This window comes from Chiloscyllium punctatum, chromosome 18 (assembly GCF_047496795.1).
Source record: "Chiloscyllium punctatum isolate Juve2018m chromosome 18, sChiPun1.3, whole genome shotgun sequence".
In the NCBI taxonomy this organism is placed as follows: Eukaryota; Metazoa; Chordata; class Chondrichthyes; order Orectolobiformes; family Hemiscylliidae; genus Chiloscyllium; species Chiloscyllium punctatum.
Genome location: NC_092756.1, coordinates 18,801,099 through 18,825,894, shown reverse-complemented (window position 1 = coordinate 18,825,894; position 24,796 = coordinate 18,801,099).

The window sequence follows — 24,796 nt, the reverse complement described above, 5'->3', positions numbered from 1 at the left end:
TTCTCAAGATCCCATTTTGTATGCAGATGGATAGCTCTCCCTGATCCCTTGGGATCCAACCATAATAACCATTGTATCATGCTCAATCATTTTCATTCCCTTGCTGAATCGAGAAACGGCGTCTGTTGCTCTGCCTTCATCTCTCTCCTTGCTCACACAGAGTCATAGAGTCATAGAGATGTACAGCATGGAAATTGACTCTTCGGTCCAACCCGTCCATGCCGACCAGGTATCCCAACCCAATCTAGTCCCGCCTGCCAGCACCCAGCCCATATACCTCCAAACGATTCCTATTCATATAGCCATCCACATCTTCAACAAACTTAATTAAGTTTATGAGACATGTTTTCCCATTCACAAATCCATGCTGACTGTCGGTGCGCAGTCCTTGTCTTTCCAAATGCATGGGTATCCTACCTCTCTGAATGATCATCAATAACCTACCCACCCTGATGGCCGGCTCATCAGTCTGTTGTTCCCTGGTTTTCCCTTGCATTTCGTATCAAATAACGACACAACATTATATTTTGAGTCATACGGCATGGAAACTGTTCAGCTTCATCTGAATAAAATCTAAAACCCATCCCGTCCCACCTGCCTATTTTTGGATCATATCCATTCAAACCTTTCCTATTCCTATTCTAATCCAAATGCCTTTTCAACATTGTAATTGACCTGACATTCACCCCTTGTTGGCAAAATTAATTCCACATGCAAACCTTCTCTGTGCAACAATTTGCCCCTCATGTCTTTCTTTTTAATGTCTCTTCTCTAAACTTCAAAATGTACACCGTTTTGAAACTGCCCTGTCCACGGTAAAAGATAACTATATCCATCTCCCTCATTATTGTATTAACTTTTATCAGGTCGCCTCTCAACATTCAGGCTTCAATGAAAAATTCCAGTCTATCCAGCCCTTCCTTATTACTGAAACCTTCCACACCCAGCAGTACCCGAGTACATCTCATCTGAACACACTCCAGCTTAATAGTATCCTTCCTATAACTGGGCGACCAGAACTGTACACAGTATTCCAGAACAGACCTCACAAATGATATGTACAATCTAAACAAGACTTCCCAACTCCTATACCCAAAGGACGAGGCAATGAAATCAAGTGGTGCAGCACTCTCATAAGCATCCTTTCTCTCCATGTGGCACACTTCGCCGAATTATGTAACTGAACCCCGAGGTGTCTCTGTTTTAAACCACTACCGTAGGTGCTGCCATTTACTAAATACGATCTACCCTTGTTTGTTGTACCAATTGCATTAAATCACCTTTATTCAGATTGAACTCCATCCAAAGTCTTCAGCCATTTCACCCATATCCTCATTATCCCTTTATAATCTAATCAAATCTCCTCCACTGTCCATTATTCCAACCTCCAGTCTTCATGGTGCACGTACATGGTGTCAATGGAACAAATATCTTTGATCATCTTGCCACAATCTCTTTTTCAGCTTCCCAAATGTCCTGAAATACTCTGGATCAGTCCTGGAGATTGATCTACCTTTGAATTTTACAGCCTGCCGCACCCCGTCTTCTATATTGTGGACTAATTTCAAAAAATAGCGTCATAGAGATGTACAGCATGGACACAGATTCTTCTTATCAACTCCTGCATGATGTTTCTAGTCCCATTTGCCAGAATTTTGCCAAAATCCCTATAAACCCTTCCTGTTCATATACCCATCCAGATGCCTGTTAAATCTATACCAGCCTCCATTACTTCCTCTGGCAGCTTATTCCATACATGTACAACCCTCTGTGGGAACCAGCTGTCTCTTAGGTCTCCTTTAACAGTTCCACTCACAGTTTAAAGCTATGCCCTGTAGTTTGGACCCCCCAAGTCGGGAGAAAATGTCTTGACTATTCACCTATCGACGCCCATCATGATTTTAAAAAACATTATAAGATAACTCCTCAGCCTCCCATGTTCAAGTGAAAATCGCACCAGTTAATTAAGTATTTCCCTGAAGCTCAAACTCTCCACCACTGGTAACATCCTTGCTCATTTTTTTCTGAACCTATTCAAGTTCCACATCATCCTTCCGATGGCACTGAGACCAGAATTGCACACAGTATTCCAGAAGTGGTCAAACCAAACACTATTTAGTTCCCAGAGCTCCTCAGTCTTTATCCACAGTAAGCTGCAAAGTGAAATATTTGTTTCGGATCTTGTGGTTTCACACACCGTTGGCTTCGTTGATCATTATGGACACTGGTTTTGTCCCTCGCTATTCTTTTCCTCTTAACGCATATGTAAACTCTCTTTGGATTCTCCTTAACCTTATCTGCCAAAACTATCTCATGAAACGTTTTGCATTCCTGATTTCTATCCAAAGTGCCCTCTTCTTCTTCACCAGAGCATGAACAGTCAGCCAGTGTTTCCTAATTCTGTCACCATAGTGGTGCACACAAACGGGAACGTGCATCTTATCTCCCATTTAAAATATTCCCTCTTGCTAGACTTCCCTTTACCTGCAAATGGCTTCCACTTTTAAAAATCATTATGTCTAATAACATCAAGACTGGTCTTGCTCAATTTTCTAACTTGAATTTGTGGACCAGGCCTGTGATTTACCAAAGCTATTTCCAAACTAATACAAGGTGCGGGCAGATTAAGCCCCATTCTCCAGTTGGGCCGTTTATATATTGACTGGGAGTTTCTGGAACGTACTTAACAAATTCTTTCCATTCAAATATTTTTTTTTACGGTTGCAATCCCAGTCCAGGTTTGGAAAGGTTGAAATCCCCTCCGATTACAACTCTCTTATTCTAACACATATCTGAGATCTCCTGACAGATTTGCTGCTCCATCTCCCACTGACTACCGCTGTAGTACAACTGCGGTACAATCATAGCAGACTGATGAACATTTTTTTTTCTCAGTTCCACTAATATTGTATAACCAGGCGATTCCTCATGAATGTTCTCTCAAAATACTTTTTTGATGTTTCCCCCAATATAAACCAGCACCGCTGCGCCTCTTCTGCCTCCTGTTCAATCCTTCCCATAGCATCTATTCCATGGAACAATGAGCTGCTGCCAGTCCATCTGTTTTGCAAGTCTACCATATCTATTATCTCCCATTTCCAGTACCCCAGCCGTGCCCTGCGTTCATCTGCCTTAACTGTTGAGGGCCCCACAGCCCTGCCAGACTAGTTTAAATCTTCTCGAGCAGCTCCAGCAACTCACCCCATCAGGATGTGGGTTACCCTCCCGCTGCCAGTTCAGGTGCCTTCCCCACCCGGTCTATCTGTGGTTACACCTTCAGGGATCTATGGACTTTGACACCAAGACCCCTGTGTTCCTCAATACTCCACAAGGACTTCTGTTCATTCTGTCTATACTTCTCTTACCATACCTTCCACAGGATTTGACCTCACACTGATCAGAAGTAAACTACATCTGAGTTTACTCTGCTCAGTTTATCATCTGATCGATTTTAGACAGGAGCCTGAGACCATCCTCCTGACTGTGAACAACACCCTCATCTGCAAACCTACTAATGATATCTTCTGCTTTCACATCCAAGTCATTAATGTACATATAACCAGCAATGGCTCCTGCACAGGTCCCTGTGGTACACCGGCTGGTGAAAGGCTTCCAAACACAAAACAGGCCTCCACCAGGTGCCGATCCAATTTGCCAACTTGCCTTGGATTCCATGGTCTCTCCCCTTTTCGACCAGCCTTCCATGTGGGACATTGCCAAAGACCTTACTGACCTCCATGTAACCCACATCATCGGCACTGCTCTACTGAATATTTTGAGAGGCCATTTCAAAAAATTCAACTCAATTCCTGAGGCGGCATTTTCCTCTACCAAATCCGAGATGTTACAGCCAATTTGATCCCTGCCTTTCCATGTGTTTATGCATCCTATCCCTCAGAATTGTTCCCAATAATGTCCCTCCCACTGATGTCAGACGATCTGTTCTGTAATTACCTGGCCTATCCCTGCTGCCCTTCTTCAACAACTGAACCATATTAGCTATCCTGTACTCATTCTGCACTTCACCTGTGGTCAGCAAAGTATTAGATATATCCACCAGGACCCCAGCAATCTCCTCCCTTACCTCCCTCAGCAGCCTGGGATGCATTTCATTGAGCCCTGGGGATTCCTCCGCCTTTATGCCTGTTAAAACTTTTAATACCTCCTCCTGATTGATCTTAACATGTTCCACAACCTCACCATTCCAACTGAATTTCCCGGCTACAATGCCTTTCTCCTGTGTGAATACAGATGGGAAGTATTCATTGAAGAACTCACCTACTTCCTCTGGATCCATGCAAAGATTGTCCCTTTGGTGTTTAACAGGCCTCACTCTTTCACCAGTAATCCTCTGACTCTTACTGTACTGTTAAAATATCCTGTGGCTTTTCCATAGAACTGTCTGCCAAGGATATTTCATTACCATTGTTTGGCCCTCTTTTCTAAGGACCCCTTTGCCTTCTCTATACTTGTAAAGGGCATCAACTGTGTTTATTGCACTGTATTTTATTTATCAAACTCACGATATCACTTGATCAGTATTTGCTGAAATTGCTGCCTTTGCCATTCACTCTACAAGGAACACACTGGCCATGGATCCTCACTGCATCACTTTAAATTACTCCCACGTTGCAAATAACGCCCAAATGCAGGCATTTCCTCCCAGTCTCTGTTTGTCAGATCCTGTCTAATGTAGCGGTAATGACAGGAGACTCCGTTGTGAAGGGAAAGACAGGAGAATGTGTGGCTGCAGAACCAGTATGGTGTGCTGCCTCCTGGGTAACAGTGTCAAGGATGTCTCCGGGCAGTTACAGAACATTCTGAAGGTAGAGAGTGAACAGCCAGAGTTCATTGTGCACATCGGTCCACATGACAGAGGTAACACAAAAGGAATTGGATCCTGTGAAATGAGTATCGCGCGTTAGGTCAGAAGTTAAAAAGCTGACCTCAAGGGTAGTTATCTCCATTTTATTCCCAGTGCCACTCACCAGTGGATATAGAAATAGAAAGTTAGGTCGGATGGATGTATGGCTGAGGAGCTGGTGGAGGGGCAAGGGTTTTTATTTCTTGGATCATTGGGATCTCTTCTGGGTTACGGGTGACCTGGACAAGGGGCTGGTTTGGACTTGAAGCAGAGGTTCACCAGTATCACTGCAGGGAGATTTGGTAGTGTTACACTGGAATGTATAAACTAGTTAGGCAGGATTTTAGGACTCTTAATAAGAAAGGGACCATTGAAAATCAGTGGAAAATACATTATCCATCAAGAACAAGTTTCCTATTCAGGATATCCAGGGGCACAGTCAAGGGAGGGAAAAGATACTTGGTTTAAAGGGCATTCATTTCAACACACGAGGCCTGACTGTTAAGGTAGACGAGCTCAGAGCATGGATGAGCGCTGGAGACTGGGACATTATAGCCATAACAGAAACATGGCTGAGAGAAGGGCAGGATTGGCAGCTCAATGTCCCAGGAGACAGAAGCTACAAGCATGACAGAGGGACAAGTGAGTGAGGAAGGGGAGTTGTCCTTTTGATAAGTGAGGACGCCAAAACAGTGCTTAGAGAGAATACTCTGAAGGGGTCATCAAATGAGGTCATATGGTGAGAAATTAGAAACAAAGAGGGGATGGTCAGTTTGCTGGGAGCGTGTTCTAGACCCCCAAATACCCAGCGTGAACTAGAGGAGCAGATGTGTAGAGAGATTGCAGGTACCTATAGAAATAATAGTATAGTACTGTTTGGAGATTTTAACTTCTCCTGTATTGACTGGGACACTCAGAGTGTAAAAGGCCCATAATGGGTGGAATTTGTTCAATGTGTCCAAGAAAGTTTCCGAGATCAATATATAGGGGGCTCCACTCAACTCAGGCGGGAGCAACACTGGACCTCCCCTCAGAAACCGAAGTCGGGCAAGTGACTGAAGTGTCAGTCAGAGAGCACTTTGGGTCCAGTGACCACAATTGTCTTCGTATTAACATTGTTATGGAAGAAGATCAGACAGCTCCACAGGTTAATGTCTTAAACAGGAGCAGGGCCAGGTTTGGGGCCATTAGGCAGCATCGAGCAGGGGTCGATTGAGTGAATTATAAAATCACACAACACCAGGTTATAGTCCAACATGTTTATTTCAAAACACTAGCTTTCAAAGCGCAGGTGATCTTCCCAAAGGTTAAAATTAACACTAAATTTGTTTGATATTGCATTCCATGAAACTACTACCCTGTTGCTATAAATTCTACGTCTTATGATTGGGCTCCACAACCACCTGATGAAGGAGCAGTGCTCTGAAACCTAGTGCCTCCAAATAAACCTATTGGACTGGTAGCTGGTGTTGTGTGATTTTTAACTTTGCCCACCCCCGTCCAACACAGGCTCCTCCACATCATGCTCCCATCACCTGGGTGAGTCCGTTTGAAGGAAAAGGAATGGCTAAGAAATGGGAGGCTTTTGAAAGTGTGTTGTCAAGAATCCAGGGTCAGTGTGTCCCCTGATAGAGTTAAGGGCAGGTTTAGGGATCCCTGGCTCATGAGGGATATTGAGGCTCTGTTCAAGAAAAAAGAATACAGCATACATTGTCTTCAATGTTTCTGTGTTAATGTAACCTCTTCCAGTCCTAAAGATACGATCACTCGCTGGAGACTCTACAATCCTTTCAGGACCCTACACCACTTCCAATCTGCAGAACCCAATGAAAGCCTGTGACTCTCCCAATCCAGTTCCGACAAGACTCACTATTTGTGTGACATCCTCCTGTCGCCAGCACCCACTGTATCAATGTAAGTTCCTCCTGTATCTCCATGCATTTACTCATCTCCGTAACCTTCTCCAGCTCTTACACCCATACCTGTGTAAATGTCACCCTCCCATACAAACCTTCCCAAATTGACCAAACTGGAGGAGGTTACTTATACTTCCTTATTTGAGAAACTGTCTCCAGAACAATTACTGTCCTTCTGGAAAATCCGTCAGACTCCACACCCTCCATGTCTAAATACTCTGCCGAAGTAAACCTTCCTATATCTATGAACAGTTTCAGTCACGACTACCCTCCATATCTCTGTTTGATCCTCCAGTCTATACAACCGACTTTATCTCTGTCATCTGTTCCATTCACCGCACTCTGGGGAAAAAAAGCTTCATGCTATCCAACCTGTCTGTACAGCCCATGATTTTGTAGACCTCAATCAGATCCCCAGTCAACGTTTGTCTTTCTAATGAAAATAATCCAAATCTATTCAAACTTCCTAAATAACTCGCCCCTTCCATACCAGACAACATCCTGGTAAAACCCCTCTGCACCCTCTCCAAAGCATCCACATCCTTTTGGTAATGTGGTGATCAGAACTGCATGTAGTATTCCAAATGTGGTCGAAACAAAGTCCAATAAAACTGTAACATGATCTGCCAACTCTTTTACTCAATATCCCATCCAATGGAGGAAATCATGCCATATGCCGCCTTAACCATTTTACAGGCCTGTGTTGTCACCTTCAAGGAACAATGGCCCTGAATACCCAGATCTCTCTTTATGTCAGATTTCTCCAGGACTTTTTCATTTACTTTGGTCTTGAATTGGATCTTCTGAAAATGCATCGCCTTGCATTTGCCTGGATTGGACTCTCCATCTATCATTTCTCTGCCCATCTCCCCCCTGTTGTATACTCTGACAGTCCCCTTCACGATCTGCTTCTCCACCAATCTTCGTGTCATCTGCAAACTTGCTAATCAGACAAACTATACATTGCTCCAAATTATTTATGTATATCACAAACAACAGTGGACCCAACACGGATCCTTGTGGATCACTGGGCACAGGTCTCCATCTTGAGAAATTCATTTTACTATAATCCATGCGCATGTCCAAAAGCTAAGTAAATGTCCCTAATGTAACTATCTCGACCACCAATGCTGGTAGTGCATTCCACACACCCACCACTATCTGCATAATGTACCTACCTCTGACATCTCCCCTAAACCTACCTGCAATACCTTAAACTTATGCCATATCGTAATAGCCATTTTCACAAGGGAAGATACTCAGGCCACCCACTCTCTGTATGCCTCGCATCATCTCGTACTCATCAATCAAGTCAGCTCTCATCCTATTCATTCCAATGGGAGAAGCCCTGGCTTCCCCAACATTTCTTAATTAGACCTACCCTCCAATCCAGAAAACATCCTGATCAATCTCTTCTGCGCCCTCTCCAAAGTTTCCACAACTTTCCTATTATGAGGAGACCAGAACATAACAAAATATTCCAAGAGTGGACTAACCAGGGATATATGGAGCTGCAGCCTCACCTCACAGGTCTTTCACTCAATCCCCTTGCGAAAGAATGCTAAGACATCACACGCCTTCTTCACACCCTTTCAACACGGCTAGCATGTGTGAAGGATTCATGAACGTGGACCCCAAGATTCTTCTCTTACTCCACACAACCTAGAATCCTGCCTTTAACACAATAGAGGTTCTCAGCAGAAACCTTCAATCTTAAACACTCCCTGTTTTAGTACCTTCCTCCAGTCCCCACAAAACCCATAAACTGTGAAACGTCTTCCAGTCCCTACAATCCTCCCCAGCTCCGTTACCTCCTTTATTAGCGTGAACCGTCAAAATTGTCAAAGCCAATTTTAGCCACTTCAACATTACTAATAGCTACAAAATCATCCAATCCTGATATTCCTCCTAACCCTGTAACTCCCACCACCCTACAGTACTCTTCCAGGGAATATTGTAAAAGAAGGAAGAGTTTTAGAGTCCCAGTCATGATAGGAGATAGGAAGGGCTGCTGAATCTGGAGGGTCGTCCAAATATAGGAGGGGATAGGAACCTGCAAGAGGTTAGAGGGAGCGAGATTCATAGAACCTGCAGGGTGAGACCGGGAATGGGTTGTGCAATCTGATGGATATTTTAGTCTGAATGACTGATTTATTTTTGATTAGACTTTTAGGTCGACCTTGATGACCTAATTTTGGAGATGTTTCCCAGAATGTCTGTGCACAGCTTCAGATTGCCCGGCTGGGAGATATGAGTTCAGATGTGTATCTATTTGCCCATTCTGTCTGTGTGACTGATACTGATCTGGAGCTGCACTGATAAGAAAGCACTCTCCTTGCATCTGGTAACCTCCAGATCTACATGGCTGACCAGAGCTCATCTCATCAAAGCCTTCATTTATTTTTTCATTATATTCAAATGGCAGTTTAGTGAGATGCAGGAATTGAGGATTGGGAAAATGAAACCTTTATCATTGGAAGATGAGAAGCCTTCAAAACTGAGATTACAGCTTTCCAGAGACAGTATACAGTATTCCAATTAGGGTGGAAGGAAATGCTGGTGGGTGTAGGGTATGCTGGATGACGAGAGAACTAAGCTTTTGGTTAAGAAAAAGAAGGAACAATTTGTCACGTATAGACTCGAGAAATTAAGTGAATCCTCAGACTATAAAGGCTGGAGCAGTGTACTTAAGAACGTAATCAGGAGGTTAAAAAGGGGACATGAGATAGATCTGACAAAGTCGAGTCGCAGGGAAGTGGATAGTGAAGAAGGTGTTTGGTATGCTTTCCTTTATTGGTCAGATCATTGAGTACAGGAGTTTGGAGGAGAATCTAAAGGGTTTATATAAATAAATAAAGGACAAGAATTTAAGGAGGGAGAAAATAGGGTCCCTCAAAGATCAGCAAGGCTGCCTTTGTGTGCAGACGCAGGAGATGGGTCCGATACTAAAGAAATGTTTTGCATCAGTGTTTGCTGTGGCGAAGGAAATGGAAGAGAAAGAATGTGGGCAAATAGATGGTGACAACTTGAAAACATTCATCTTAAAGAGAAGGAGGTGCTGGATGTCTTGAAACACATAAAAGTGGATAAATCCCCAGGAACTGATCAGGTGTACCTTGGAACTTTGTGGGAAGCGAGGGAAATGATCTATGTGTGCCTTGCTGAAAAATGAGTATAATCGATCATCACAGGTGAGGTATTTGAAATTTTGAGGTTGGCTAACATGCTGCCATTAATTCAGAAATGTGGTCAGGGAAAGCTAGGAAACTATAGACCAATAAGCATGACATCAGTAGTTGTTAAAGTGTTGGAGGGAATCATGCGAGATAGGATTTACATGTATTTAGAAAGGCAAGGAGTGATTAGGGATAGTCAGCATGGCTTTGAGTGTGGGAAAACATGTCTCAAGAAATTGATTGCCTTTTTTGAAGATGTAACAGAAAGGATTGATGAGGGGCGATCATTGGATGTGATCTATATAGACTTCAGCGAGGCATTCAAAAACGTTCCCCTGGAAGATCGTTTCGCAAGGTTAGATCTCATCGAATACAGGGAGAACTAGCCGTTTCGCTAGAGAACTGGCTCGAAGGTAGAAGACAGAGGGTGGTAGCAGACGGTTGTTTTTCACACTGGAGGCCGATGGTGTGCCACAAAGATCGGTGCTGGGTCCGCTACTTTTCGGTAATATATGAAAGAGTTGGACATGAATGTAGGAGGTACAGTTAAGAAGTTTGCAGATCACACCACAATTTGGGATATAGTGGACAGTGACGAAGGTTTTCTTAGATTACAATGGGATCTTTATCAGATGGGCAAATGGGTTGAGGAGTGACAGATGGAGTTTAATTCAGATAAATGTGAGGTGCTGCATTTTGGGAAAGCACATCTGAGCAGGACTTATACACTTAATGTCTAGGTCCTAGGGAGTGTTGCTGAAAAAAGAGACTTTGGAGTTCATAGCTCCTTGAAAGTAGAGTCGCAGGGAAGTGGATAGTGAAGGAGGTGTTTGGTATGCTTTCCTTTATTGGTCAGATCATTGAGTACAGGAGTTTGGAGGTCATGTTGCAGCTGTACAGGACACTGGTTCGGACACTTTTGGAATATTGCGGACAAGCCTGGTCTTTTTACTATTGGAAAGGTAGTGGGAAACTTGAAAGTGTTCAGAAAAGATTTACAAGGATGTTGCCAGGGTTAGACGATTTGAGCTATTGGGAGAGGCTGAAACGACTGGGACTCTTTTCCCTGGAGCGTCAGAGGCTGAGGGGTGACATGCTTGAGTGTTATAAAATCATGAGGGGCATGGATAGGATAAACAGGCAATGTCTTTTCCATGTGGTGGTGGAGACCAGAGCTAGAAGGCAAAGATTTGTAATGAGAGATGAAAGATTTAAAAGGGACCTAAGGGGCAACGTTTTCACGCAGAGTGTGGTGTATGTATTAAATGTACTGCCAGAGGAAGTGTTGGAGCCTGGTACAATTGCAGCATTCAAAAGGCATCTGGATTGGTATATGAATAAATAGAAGGATTAGTAGGATATGGGTCAATTGCTGGCAGATGGGACGAGATTAGGATAGGATATCTGGGTGGCATGGATGAGTTGGACCGAAGGGTCCCTTTACGTGCTGTACCTCTCTAGGTCTCTCTGGCTCTAAATGTTTTCCACTGTTCATTTACAGCCTGACATTTCAGTCTGTTTACCCTGTTAACCTTGGTCAGTTTTCTCTCTCAATATCATGTAATTGGCTTTGTTACTGATGCTTTAGTATGCTTTATGGTCACTTTAAAATGTCATAATCTCTTTAAATTCCGGTATAATTTCTTCAAGGATCTCGATGCAATATTATTCTTTCACTGAGCTTCATCACCCAACGGTCGATCTGAGATAGGTACATCCCTAGCCATTTGCACAATGTGTTATTCAAAGAAACACTGACTAAAATATTCAAGAAGGATCTCGGATAATATCATTCTTGCCAATATGTCTGTCCCAGATTATACAAAGATTGAGGTCTCCCAAAATCATCACACCACCTTTGTAACAGAGTGTAATGAATTCCTGTTTAATGCAGGGATGAGCAACGAAATACTGCAAGGCAGTTTAAAAACTGTTCTCTTGCTATTGTTTTTGACACGTGGCACCCAGAATGTGCATTTAGGCTGATTCAGCTGCATAATCTGAGGCCAAATGCTTTCTCTGTAAGGCCTTTGTTATCCATTACTGTCAGGGATCCCATTTTGCTTTTCCATTCTCCCTGAGTTCCTGTAAGGTTGTTTACTGTTGAATATTTATGTTCCACCTTTTGTTCACCCTGTAATCACGTCTGTCTGGTGACTACATCCCAATTTTCTCTGTGTCACAAGTCTCCATAATACAGATAGTTTATCCTTGCGAAAAAAAACTTAATAATTTACATTTTCCCACAATGTCCTGTTACAATCCTATTCGCTGGTGCACAGTTTTCTTTCAACTCTGTCCCTTACTCTTCCTTTCTGCTTGTCTTCAGCCACATTCCCATGCTGTTCTGATGCTTCACCTTTTCTCTTTGGATTTGGAAAGCTCCATTCACCTGAACCCTGTCCCTGCATCCTCTTTGTCAGTTTAAAGCCCTGTCCATAAACCTACCGACATGATTGACCAGGACACTGCTTCCAGCAGGGTTGGTTTGAATGCACTCATAGCATGTTGCTGTCTCTGGCTGACCAGTATCTCAGGCCCACCCTGACCAACCTTTGAGCTAAGTGGATTGCCAGATCATTTCAGAGGGAATTTGAGAGTCAAACCCATTGCTCTGTGTCTGGATACATATGTAGGCCAGACCAGCAACCTATAACAGATTTCCTTACTTAAAGGGTATTAAGTAGTCGGAGGGGTATCCCTGCTACCGGGATTAAATTCTGGATGAACAGTCGAGTGAGAGTAACCCGAGGCCATTGCCTGGCCCACTGATAGCTACCTCATTCGTGAGTGCTGATCCCAGTGCACCGTCTTCGTGACCGTGGTTTGATTGTGATACCTTCCTGCACTCTGGTGATATCTCTACATGTGGTATCTGTCACCGTGAGGGTTTAATTGATGCCAGTGACTGCAGCTTTTGCAACTACTCCAGATCCTGAGCAATCGATCTCTCCACTCCAGGGAGACGAGGTAGCACAGGTCAGGGATGCAGATTGGGATATTTCAGATCTCTGTGGGGCTCAGTGCCATTCTCCATGTGTAACCCTCACTGCATCAGTCAAATTTCCCATTCTCTCTATTTCTCTGTCTCCTGTAGGTAATCAGGATGCTTCTGACTAAGCAGAATTCCCAATCCCTGTTTCGTTCATGACCACAGTGAAGATATTTGGTTTGCCAGAGAGAAGGAGAGAGAGAGATCTGGAGCCTGAAGTTAATCCTGCAGATAGGTAACATCACTCACAGTGAACCGAGTAGAGTGCATGTAAGGTCCGGAAGACATGACATCGATACAGTGTTGAAGGGTGAACACAGAGCAAGATGGTTTTCAGGCTCAATCCCCACCCTCTTGTTTACTTTCATCACTGCTGTACTGATCCTTCCCATGTCAATATAGGAAGTTGACAGTTATCAATCCAGGTCTGTGCTGTCATAGTGAGAATCAGCACAACAGATGGGAAAGCAGGCCTCCCCCCAAGGAGATGGCATTGAAACCTGGGATCCTTCTGTTCTATATTCCCCCTCACGCTGTCTCTTGTTGTGTGATAGAGTCATACAGCAAGGAGACATACCTTTCGGTCCAACTCATTTACGCCAGTGTCTTGAATACTTGTACTTCCAAGAAAATTTCATGTTTCTATAACCTCCACACTCCCATATTCCCGCTGTATCTTTTAAACCTACTCGAATGCTGACGACTCTTTCTATGTGTAAATTGCTTCAGTGATGATAACATGCCCAATCTCAATAATCTCATTCTGCACTCAGAACAATAATGCCTAGTTCTGTATTCTTGCACAATACTTACAGTGCCCCGTCTCTATTAAAAGTTCCAGCCTGGACCGAAATACCCACCTGTGTACCTTCCTCAAGCCCCAGGAGAACATGATATCACTGTAACGTTCTGCAAGCCCTACAACGCACCTGCCTCCTGGCCTACAGCACCACACAATCACAGTAACCTTCTCCCATCCCTACTGCACTCCTTATCAATATAAATACCTCCAAACACTTTTCAAATCACAACAGCACTCCACATCTCTGTTTGCTGCTCCACTCCCTACATCCCTCCCAGCACCTCAAACACCCTCTCTTTGTGTAATTCTGCAATTTGGCTTGCATGGTGGTTCAGTGGTGAGCAATGGTGCCTCACAGCGCCAGGGACCGAGGTTCGTCGGGTGACTGTCTTTGTGGTGTTTGCACATTCTCCCTGTGTCTGTGTGGGTTTCCGCTGGGTGTTCTGGTTTCATCCCACAGGCCAAAGATGTACAGGTCAGGTGAATTGGCCATTCTGAGTTGCCCATAATGTTTGTTGCATTGTCAGAGAGATGTGGGTCTGGATGGGTTACTCTTTGGAGAGTTGTTGTGGACTTGTTGGGCTGAAGTACGTGTTCCCATGCTGAAGGGAATCTAATCTAAACTCTCCCTCTGCGTTTCATATTATTATCCCTTATTTCTCCTTCTATCCATAAACAGCCACGGACCCTTCAAACCTCCGAGTCTCTGAAGCTCCCACAGCTCCCTCCTTAACGGTGTGACCTTTTCCAGTCCTGGAAAACTCTGAAAATGTGAACATCCTGCAATCCTCCCCATCTGCGTAATCCTCTCAGGTCCCTGTAACACCCCCGATCTGTGGAACCAACTCCAACGTTTGCGTCGCTCCTGATCAGTTTCTACAAAACTTACGATCTCTGTCACATTCTCCCGTCACTATCACCCGCTCTGTCAATGTAAGCTCCTTCAGTCTCCCCATCAATCTAATCATCTCCATAACCTTCTCCAGCTCTTATACACCTATCTGTGTAAACGTCACACTCCCCTACAACCATCACGAAAGCAGAAACCTCCTCTAGTGTGTGCAATGCTCCCAATCTGTGTTCGTGTCTCCAGTCTCTATTGCTGTTCATGTCTCTGTAACCTCTCACATATTGTCCAGCTTTCCGGTCCAATTAATTTCCAGAACATCAGCATCCGACATCAACAAATGTTTTCATTAACTACAGCCTTTCTTATCTCTGTTCGTTCCCCAATTCCATACAACTTCATAATCACTGTAAATAGCACCATTCCACAAAACACTCCCTGTCTGTGTAAACTACCCTAATCCTACAGTGAGAAACCTCACTGTCCTTTTGATCACCTGTGATCCCTTCAGATCTCCCTTTATCTTTCCTGACTCCATTGAATACAGCTCATCTCGTGTTATAACTCCTCTAATTCATATGTTACTCCCCATCTCTGAGATATTCTTCAGTTACTGCAATTCTCATTCTTTATCTCCAGAGCTTCCAATCCCCCTGGTCGATGTAAGGTTATTGATCCCTGGCAGCATGTTTAATACCTGGAGCAGTCTCCAACTCTTCAATACATCCTGTCGCTGTAACCTCCACAAATACTACAGCTCACTGTCTTTGTAATATCTTCCAGTATCTGCAACCCTGTTGATTTCTGTAACCTCCTCCAGAGCAGCACTCCACATCTCTGTGTAACTGATGGGAATGCTGTAAACCTGCCTTCACAGCCTCACTAACTCTCTGAACTCCTGCAGCCCTACAACTTTCAGTATCTCTGGCTCCTCCAATCCCTACACTTCTCCCTGGCTGTGTGAACTGTTCCAGCCCCTTCAACCCTCCCTATGTCACTCACCCCTGCAGCTTCAACTATTGTCCATGTCAGTGTAATTCCCGGCACCAACAATCCTCCCGGTCTCTATAAACTCCTGCAGCTCCAACTACCACCCCTATCAGTGTAATCTTCAGTCCGTCCAACCCTCCCTTTCTCTATAAACTCTTGTAGCTCCAAACACCACCCAATCTGACAAATCTACATTGCCTATAACCCTCCCTTTCTCTAAATACTTCTGTAGCTCCAACTCGTACTGTGTAATCTCTAGTCCCTATATTCCTCCCGATCTTTGTAAATCCTTCAGAACTGATAACCCTGTAACTCTCCTTGACATCTTTCAGCCCGACAACCGATCTGAACTCTAATCACCAACAGTGATCTCAAAGCACCTGAAATCTGAAACATCCTCCAGTCTCTACAACCCCCTTTTCTCTGTTAACTTCTCTGATATCTGTATTCCCCTTTATCTCCAGTTAGAGATCCTTTTTCAGGGAAACAATGTCTCAGTACCGTATCTGTAAGAACAAAAGAATCTTTGGTGCATCAATAAATTTGCCTCATTTTCTAAATTTTAACGACTACAAGTTCAACCTTCTCTACCTCTTCTCATCAATATCCCTCCATTTTGAAGAACAGCCTGTTGAACATTCGCTGGGCTGCCTCCAATGCAAGGACATTTTCCCTTTAGATAGGAGACCAAACCTGTTCACCATATTCTCAGTGTGGGCTGACTGGAGTCCTCTATATTTATTATAAGCTTCCTCTATTTTTATTCTCCATTCCCTTTGAAATCAATGCCAGCATTCCATTTACATTCTCTATGATCTGTTGTCCCTCTTTTCCACTTTTCTGAGATTTATACACAAGAATTCCCACGTTACTCAGTGGCGGAGCTTTCTGCCCTTGATCCGAAACCAAGGGGTGACAGCGATAATCAGGAAAGTGCTGGAATGTATGGTAAAAGATATGCCAGAAATGCTTACTGCACACTTAGAATCCCATGGAATAAGCGCAGTCCATAAGACTATCATGTATAGGGGTAGAATTAGGCCATTCATTCCATCAGGTCTATTCTACTATTCGAATATGGATGAATCGTTTCTCAACCCCATTCTCCCATTTACTCCCTGTAACCCTTAATCCCCTCACTCATCAAGAACCGAGCTATCTCTGAGTTAGATACACTGAATTACTGAGCATCCACAGCCCCATGAGGCAGTGAGTTCCACAGTTCCATCACCCTCTGGCTGAATAAATTCCTCCACATCTACATACCAAAGGGTCATCCCTTTACTCTGAAGCTGTGCCCTTGGACCCTAGTCTCTCGTACTAGTGGAAACATCCTCCCCACGTCCGTTCCATCCAGGCCCCTCAGAAATCAGTAAGTTTGAATGAGATTCTGCCGTGCCCTCTGAAACCTCATCAAGTACAGACCCAGAGACTTCACCTGGTCCTCATATGGCACGGCATTCATCCCTGGGATATTTCTTGGAAACCCATATCTCGTACCCTTTCACATTCTTTGTCCAGACTCTGAATGATTAACGTGTAGAGAGTAGTCCCAACACTGATTCCTGCGGAGCTCCCTTCATCACCAATTTCCATCGTGAAAAACACCCCTTTCTTCACACTCTCTGCCTTGTGCCAATCAGACAAATCCTCTATCCATGTTCAGCATGTTGTTCTGAAACGGAAATTTCATTTCACACCCACTGCTGGATTTATTTTTATGTCTGGCTGTAAACAGCAGAGTTTCACCGTTACCTGTCCATCTGTAATTCCCTGGAGAAGGTGGTGGTGAGCTGCCTTCCTGACCCATTGCAGTCCTTTGGATGTAGGGACAGACACAGTGCTGGGAGGTTGGAGCGTGCCTTGGAGGGCACGTTGGAAATGCTGGGGTTCCCGTGCACCTGGAGCTCCTGTCTTTCCAGTGTATAGTGGTTCCGGGTTTGTGAAGTGCTGTTGAAAGACCCTTCCTGAGTGACCTCAGTGCTACTTGTAGATCTTTTATTCATTCATGAACATGAGCTTTGTTGGCTGCACCAGCATTTATTGTTGATTTGGAGTTGTCCCTGAGAAGGTGGTGGTGAGCTGCCTTCCTGAGCCACTGCACCAGCCGTTGGAGCTGTTGTTATCTGTGTCCCCTCCAGCAGGCGCTACAACACTCCTCATGTCTCTAACTGCAGACAGACAATGCAGCTCTCCCTTTCATATCTGACATCCTCCTCACCTTATAAATCTGACAATTCCTCACAACATCTCACCTCCTCCATTCACATCTGTGCGTGAGATCTCGAAATTTTCTTTATTCTTGTTTAAACATCTGATCGCCCAAACTCCCTCCTTTTTTAAATTTGTAACGCCTTCAGTTTCTGTAACTCTCCATATCACTGTAATCAATGGCAGCACAGGTTCCCTTCCTTCAATCTCTATAATTACAATGTGTGTGTGTGTAAAATTGACACATTTCATCCTCCTTATCCATCTCAGGATTCCAGCCCCCACAATCCCACTATTTGGAATGCTCCTATTCTCTGCACCTCCTTAATTACTGAGGGTCTTTGAAAACCATCACTGCCCCAAAGGTTTATATTACCCCAAGTTACTGCAAGTCTTCTCACTCTGTCTGTCACTTCCAAGTCTGTCACATCCAAGTCTCCAGGACCAGTCAACACTTGCTGGATGTCAATTTGCATTTGTTGAAGTCTGCACATCTCTGTTAGCAGTTCTGAAAAAGCCCTTTAGGCTCTACAAAGCTCCGTCATGAACAAGCTACCATCTTTCTATTTCCTTTGCCTTCTTCGATGTCTGAAACTCTCATGTCTCTTCAGTAAACTTCTTTAGTTGCTGCAGGTCTGCCTTGCTCCCCACATAACCTGTTCCATCCCATAAAACTTGCCCAAAAACTGGAACACCGTCTGCTCTGTCTAATCCTCCTCGTTTCCACTGTTTTCCAGGAACAACTGCGATCCTATAAGAGAGCAGTGCGGAATGGGACGTTATAAATCTCAGCTGAGGCTTGAGGCCTAACATTGCCTGAGTGTCGCAAAGGGAGGGAACCTGAGTGAAAGCAGAACAAAGCGAAAGAATATACATCAGCCACGAGGATCAAGGCCGACTGGGACTTGGAGTTGGAGAAACAGCAGAGCAGGAGGCTTAAAATCAGCACCGAGCCACAGAGGGAGTGATTGTGTGAGGGAGTAACTTGGAGCAGAGGCTTGAGGCTAACTTACACCTGGGAGTTACAGAGGCAGCAAAGTGGGAGGATATAAATCAGCACTGAGGATCAAGGCCTAATCGTGCCTCACAGAGACGGTGACCCTGTGAGGGAGCGGAGTGGAGTGGGAGCTGGAGGATTACACGTACCCGGGATTCACAGAGACGGTGACCCTGTGAGGGAGCGGAGTGGAGTGGGAGGTGGAGGATTACACATCCCTGGGAGTCACAAAGACTGTGACCCTGTGAGGGAGCAGAGTGGAGTGGGAGCTGGGGGATTATACGTACCTGGGAGGCACAGATATAACTTTCTGCTGCTGGGACCTGCCTGCACTGAGTTTGACAGAAGTGCAAGAGCCATCACAGAAAGTCTGTAAGTTCATTGGTTGATAAATACACCGTTATAAGCAACTGTCCGTAATTGCTATAATATGCAAATTTAGTTTTTCAACTCTGAAATAAGGGTTGAACACAGAAATAGGAGGGAGAAGTGAAATTCTGAGCTAGTATCGTAAATTTCCCTCAGTAAGCCACAGTTGAATAAGGGACTTAACCATATTGTTATTTCCCTGATGTTAACTTCATTCTAAGTAATTAGTTAAGTTACTCTAGACATGTTGCATTTTACGACATGGCAAGACATATTTGTCGGATGGAAAATGTATTCTGTTACATTGGGAAGTCATAGCCCCAGCTGATGTCCTAGAAAAACACTGGGTCTTGGAGCTCAGACAGTGACTCGAGACTGTGTTATGCTGAGAGTTAGGGGGATGGCACACACACAGAGCAAATCACACTGCAGACATGACGGCCTGGAATATGGAAGGGAATAGGGGACTAGGCAGTTGAAGAGAAACAGTCAGGGAATCCAGGAATAGCCTGATGTCTCCCTCCCAATTCAGTTACCCAGTTTGGAAGCTAATGTAGGTGTTGGCTGCTCAGGTGAGTGTACTCAGAGCCATGTCTGGTACCACAAGCAGCCTAAATGTACAGGAGAGGAAGAAGGAGCAAAAGGCACAGGGGAGACAGGAAATTGAAGAAGATGTCAGCATGGAAATAATTCCAGGATAGTGGAGTTAAGATTGTCACTGTGTCTGCAGGACATTCGTCTGAGGGCCAGTGAGCAGTCAAATGTCATGTCCAAGTTGGTCGGAATGACCTGGGTCGGAAGGATGAAGTGGTCTCGGCATCAGAATTTAGGGAGCTAGGTGGATGGTTACAAGCGGGACCTCAAATGTGGCAATCCCTGGAATACTCTCAGTGCCGTGTCCAAGTGAGAACAAAACTCGTAGTTTTAGGTAGATGACCATGCTGCAGCAGGAAGGGCTTCAGATTCCTGGGAATCCTGGGAAATAGGGAGTGGTTCTGGGGAAGGCAGCAGCTGTAGAAGCTGCATGGGCTAACGTGACAGAGCTGGGACTAAATGTCATACGGGGTGTGTGGGAGGGGTTGAAAATAACTTGGTGTATGCTTAGGATCCAAAAAGGAATCGTAGAGGAGCCTACCAGGATTCTCAAAATAATGGGAGATGCAGTTGGTACTAGTTTACGGCAACAAGCTTATCAGTGGAAGATTGAGTAAGAAAGAAAACCTTAATCTGAGGTACTCTGCATAGACATGAATACCCGGAGTGCGGGAGTTCCAGATGCAGATTGGTGTGAGGAAATCTGATGGACTGATCACCGAGAGCTGGCTCAAGATTGACAGGACTTGGTGTTAAATATTGCTGAGTATAAAGGATTCCAAAATGATAGAAGGGAAGGGAAAGGATGAAAGTAGAAGTATTGATTTAGATTAGCGTTAGTTGAGGAGTCCAAGAGAAAGAGGATCCGTCCAAGGACAGAATGAATTTGGCTGGAGCTACAGAACAAAAAGTATACAATTACACTGTGAGGTACAGTGTGTCGGCCAGCAATCATTGGAAAGGTTGGAGTGAATAAATATGCTGGGGCATTTGCGAGCGATATAATACTGCAGATTAGTTCGACCGAGAAACTTAATTTATCCAGATATAGACAGAGATACTAGTTGTGAAGAGTCACGATGGGCAAGTGTTCCAGGATTACATGGAGGAGAGCTGACTGCAGGAGTATGTGTCCAGCCCAAGACAGCACGTACTGTTGGACCTGCTACTTGGGAAAGAGGTGGTGCAAGAGGATCCACTGTCGGTAGGGGATGGTTTTGGGGCAGAGCGATCATTTTATTGTAAAGTTCAAGATGATGGTAGAGAACGATATGCAATAATTGAGATGGAGAAACATTAGTTGCTTGAGAGCAGCCTTCAATGGGGCAAGAATGAAGCTGGGAACTTTTCAATAAGGCCAGTGAAATGGTAGCTTTATATAGTGTGAACCCAGTCAGGTTGAGCAGAGATTATGGAGATGTGGCTGCAGTGTAATCACGACTGAGAATAGCAAATTTAGCAATTTTGTAGAAATCTAACACGCTTTTCATTGCACCACAAAGTTTGTGAATTTGAACCACACCAGAATTGGAGTTTAGTTCAGTTTTCAGCTGAATCATTGATTGTTGTGCTGATTCATCGCCAATTCCTGTCTTCTGGAGTTCTTGTCCCTGCAACTGACCAGAGGCAATTCCTTACCTTCTTGGTTGTGAGTTTTTACGGAATCATGATCAGACCAGAACCAGATGCTCACTCGCAAAACCTGCAAATTTCGTGCAGAAACTCATTGTCGCTAAACACATTTCCCTCCCAAATGCACAGAAATGTTCGATTGCTTAAATGTCTTTATCCCGTTCTGTGACAGGATGTTGTGGATGAGCTGGGTAAAGACATTGAGGTGTTGGTCAGCCATGATGATATCAAACGACGGGTAGGACACGTGTTTGGAATAGCCTCCCCCTGTTCCTCTGTTTCTGTGCTGTTTCTTACAGAGGGTTTTCAAAATTAACATGATGAGGACAATGTGAATCGACACTATGAAATATCAGCGTCCTCCCTTTTTCACCACCGCTCTCACAGCCAGAACAGACAGCTCCTATTGCAGCTTTAGATCAGACAGTGAAGGATTCTCTCAGGTGCTCTGTCAGACTGCATGCTCCTTCACACAGGTTTCCAACTGGGTACATGGAGCAAGCAAACGTATTGGGATTCAGGGACAGATTTCCATTCTGCTGGGCTGTAGTTCTGGTCACGTGAATTTCTGACATGCTGGGACTTTCTGTGTATTCTTCCTACTTTATGATTTAAACTGTAATTGAATTTTTGTTATTGTATAACATTCTTACATCTCCAAATTTCTGCAAACTGTGCAACGTGTTCTTGGATGTAGGAATGATGAAGATTATTAATGTAAGCAATTTGTTTCCTATTACCTGTATGAACTTTCAGAAGGAAGTTGCTGAAGTTTCATTGAGTCGAATTCTGAGCCGATTGAAGCTGATCGAAGGAAAAGCCCTGCGACAGCGGCAATGTAACATTGTCTGTAAACAACACAGGAACCAACGGAATCCCATTTTTCGATGTCGTGTATTTTTTCACATTTTTTGTGTCCCTTTGGTATCCTTTTCGTGAACCTGATGCTTCAATAATCACAGGTTCATGTCAGTTTCACCTTGTCTGCAATAGCTTTAATTTCAGAACCAGATGGTTCAGGGAAATAAAGCAGGGTGAGTGATTGAGGTACCAGTGGGGCAACACATCGCCACTAAAGATCCCACAGTGTTGTGTGGTCCAATGGTTTGTACTGCTGCCTCAACAGGGACTAAAGTTCCATTTCAGCCTCGGTGGACTGTCTGTGTCGAGATTGCACATTCTCCCGTGAATGTGTGGGTATTCTCCGGGTGTTCCAGTTTCCTACCACAGTCCAAAGATTGTGCAGGTGAGTTGGTCATTCTAAATTGCCCATAGTGCATTTGTCAGAGGGGAAATTGTTCTGGTTGGGTTACTCTTCGGAGGGTTGGTGTGGACTTTTGGGTCCGAAGCGTCGGTTTCCATACTGTATGGAACCTAATAATCACAGCAAAAGTAGAGCATTGAGTTAAAGTTACCAAAGTACGTGTAGGTCACATGACAGTTACGCTGTCTGTGGCTCCAGTCGCGAAATTGGTCAGCGCCTAATACTTAAAGGTGCATAACATGCCAAGTTGGAAGTTGAATGCTTATCTGAAGATGCTGTTACTGACATTTACCAGGGATTATTGACGCATCAGACTGAAGCGCAGTTGAAAACAATGTTGAGTAAATTAGCCTTTGTTTGTAAATTCCAGTTTCTGACGTGGGGAAATGTTTTGCCTTTGTTAAACATGCCAATTATTAACAGAAAATCTGCAAATATTCCCCGGGTGAATATCCATCTGTGGATAGAGAAACAGAGGTGTAGTTTTAGCTTGATGACCTTCCTCAAATCGCTGACCCAGCACTGGATTACATCCTGGGAAAGTCTGTATAAATCGTTTCATATCATTCAATTTCCTGCAAGCTGCACAGCTCATTCAATCAATCGAAAGTATTAGATTTAACTCCTTGTGGAGTTTGACTATTGTCAGTAAACCTGGTAAAGCATCTAGGCAAGTAGTTTTGCTTTTGTGAGGAACAAAGGGTCCATCTGGAATAAGGTTGAATCTTGACGCAGGATTTTTCAATCGGATTTAAAAGAATATTAAATGGACTCACTCTCCTTTCGGTTGATTATGACCAAATGTTCAAGACAACAGATGGCAATGATAATGATGTTTTACATCGACAGGCCAAATCTTGCTCACTCGAGGCACCACAATATTACAGATCAGGTGAGTGGTAGAGATGATGATCCTTGTGGAAACCTGAGACAGTGAGAGAATTAATCCCACGCAGTTGGTCTCACTTTTCTCATAAACCAGTTAGTCAGCGGACTGAGCTAACAGACTTCCAATCAAGAGCTAAACCAAACAACTCAGTGCATTCACAGTATATAATATTTCATGTTGAATGAGTTGCTGCACCTTCCAACTCCACCAGCTCTTCTTATACTTAACATTTTCAGTTGCAGGTGTCATGCAATTTCTTTCCTATGAATGTTTCCATTTTGCATCCCCATCCAGAAAGTCCAGAATCACTGTCGCTGTTTAATTCTCCCTGTGGTTGAGTGGGTTTGCTCAGGGTGCTCCGGTTTCCTCCCACAGTCCAAACATGTGCAGGTTAGGTGAATTAGCTGTGTTAAATTGCCCGTACTGTTAGGTACAGGGGTAAATGTAGCGGAATTGGTCTGGGTGGTTTGCGGTTCAACGGGTCGGTGTGGACTTGTTGGGCCGAAGGGCCTGTTTCCAAACTATAAGTAATCTAATCTAATCTAATCTAATCTAATTCACTCCATGTCTGCCTGCACTCGCTTTTCAAATATTCTTGAATCAGCTCCTAAAATGATTCTATTTCTGAAAATTCATCTCCGAATTCAATAACTCTCAGAATAAAAATACCTACTCCAAACTTCTTTATCATTTCCTGATGGGTTTGAAGGTCTAACGTCTAGTTTCCACTCACCTAAACGAGGGAATTTCCCTCGTATTTACTCGTAACGACTTCACATCAGCTGGATAACCTCTCTTCGGACACAACTAAGTCTTTCCTGATTTCTCCCACATTATTCCTTATTCAATGCCACCATCCCATTAAACCCCCTCTTTTCGTTTCTAGTGGCTTTACCTCCCAGTTAACCTTATTTCCATCGTTTCTAACGACATGGTATCATGACTGTGTCATTCCTAACGTGTTTATAGTCCAGGAAACACTGCCCATGTCTTTTATCTTGTCTTTATATCCCTATATATTTCAACCTGAGATAGGATGCTCGGTCCAATTCAATGAATGAAAACTCACCACTAAGCTGTGCAAACTTATAACCGACACGGAAAGGTGGAAGCAATTTCAATTACAGCTGACTGGATTGGTTGCAGCAGAATCGGGTCAAATCCTAGTTACATACATGACTGTTGTTCTTATAGTTATTTGTTCTCTACGTGGGCTGAAGTTACAGAGTGAGGGATCAATCACTATTGCTAGT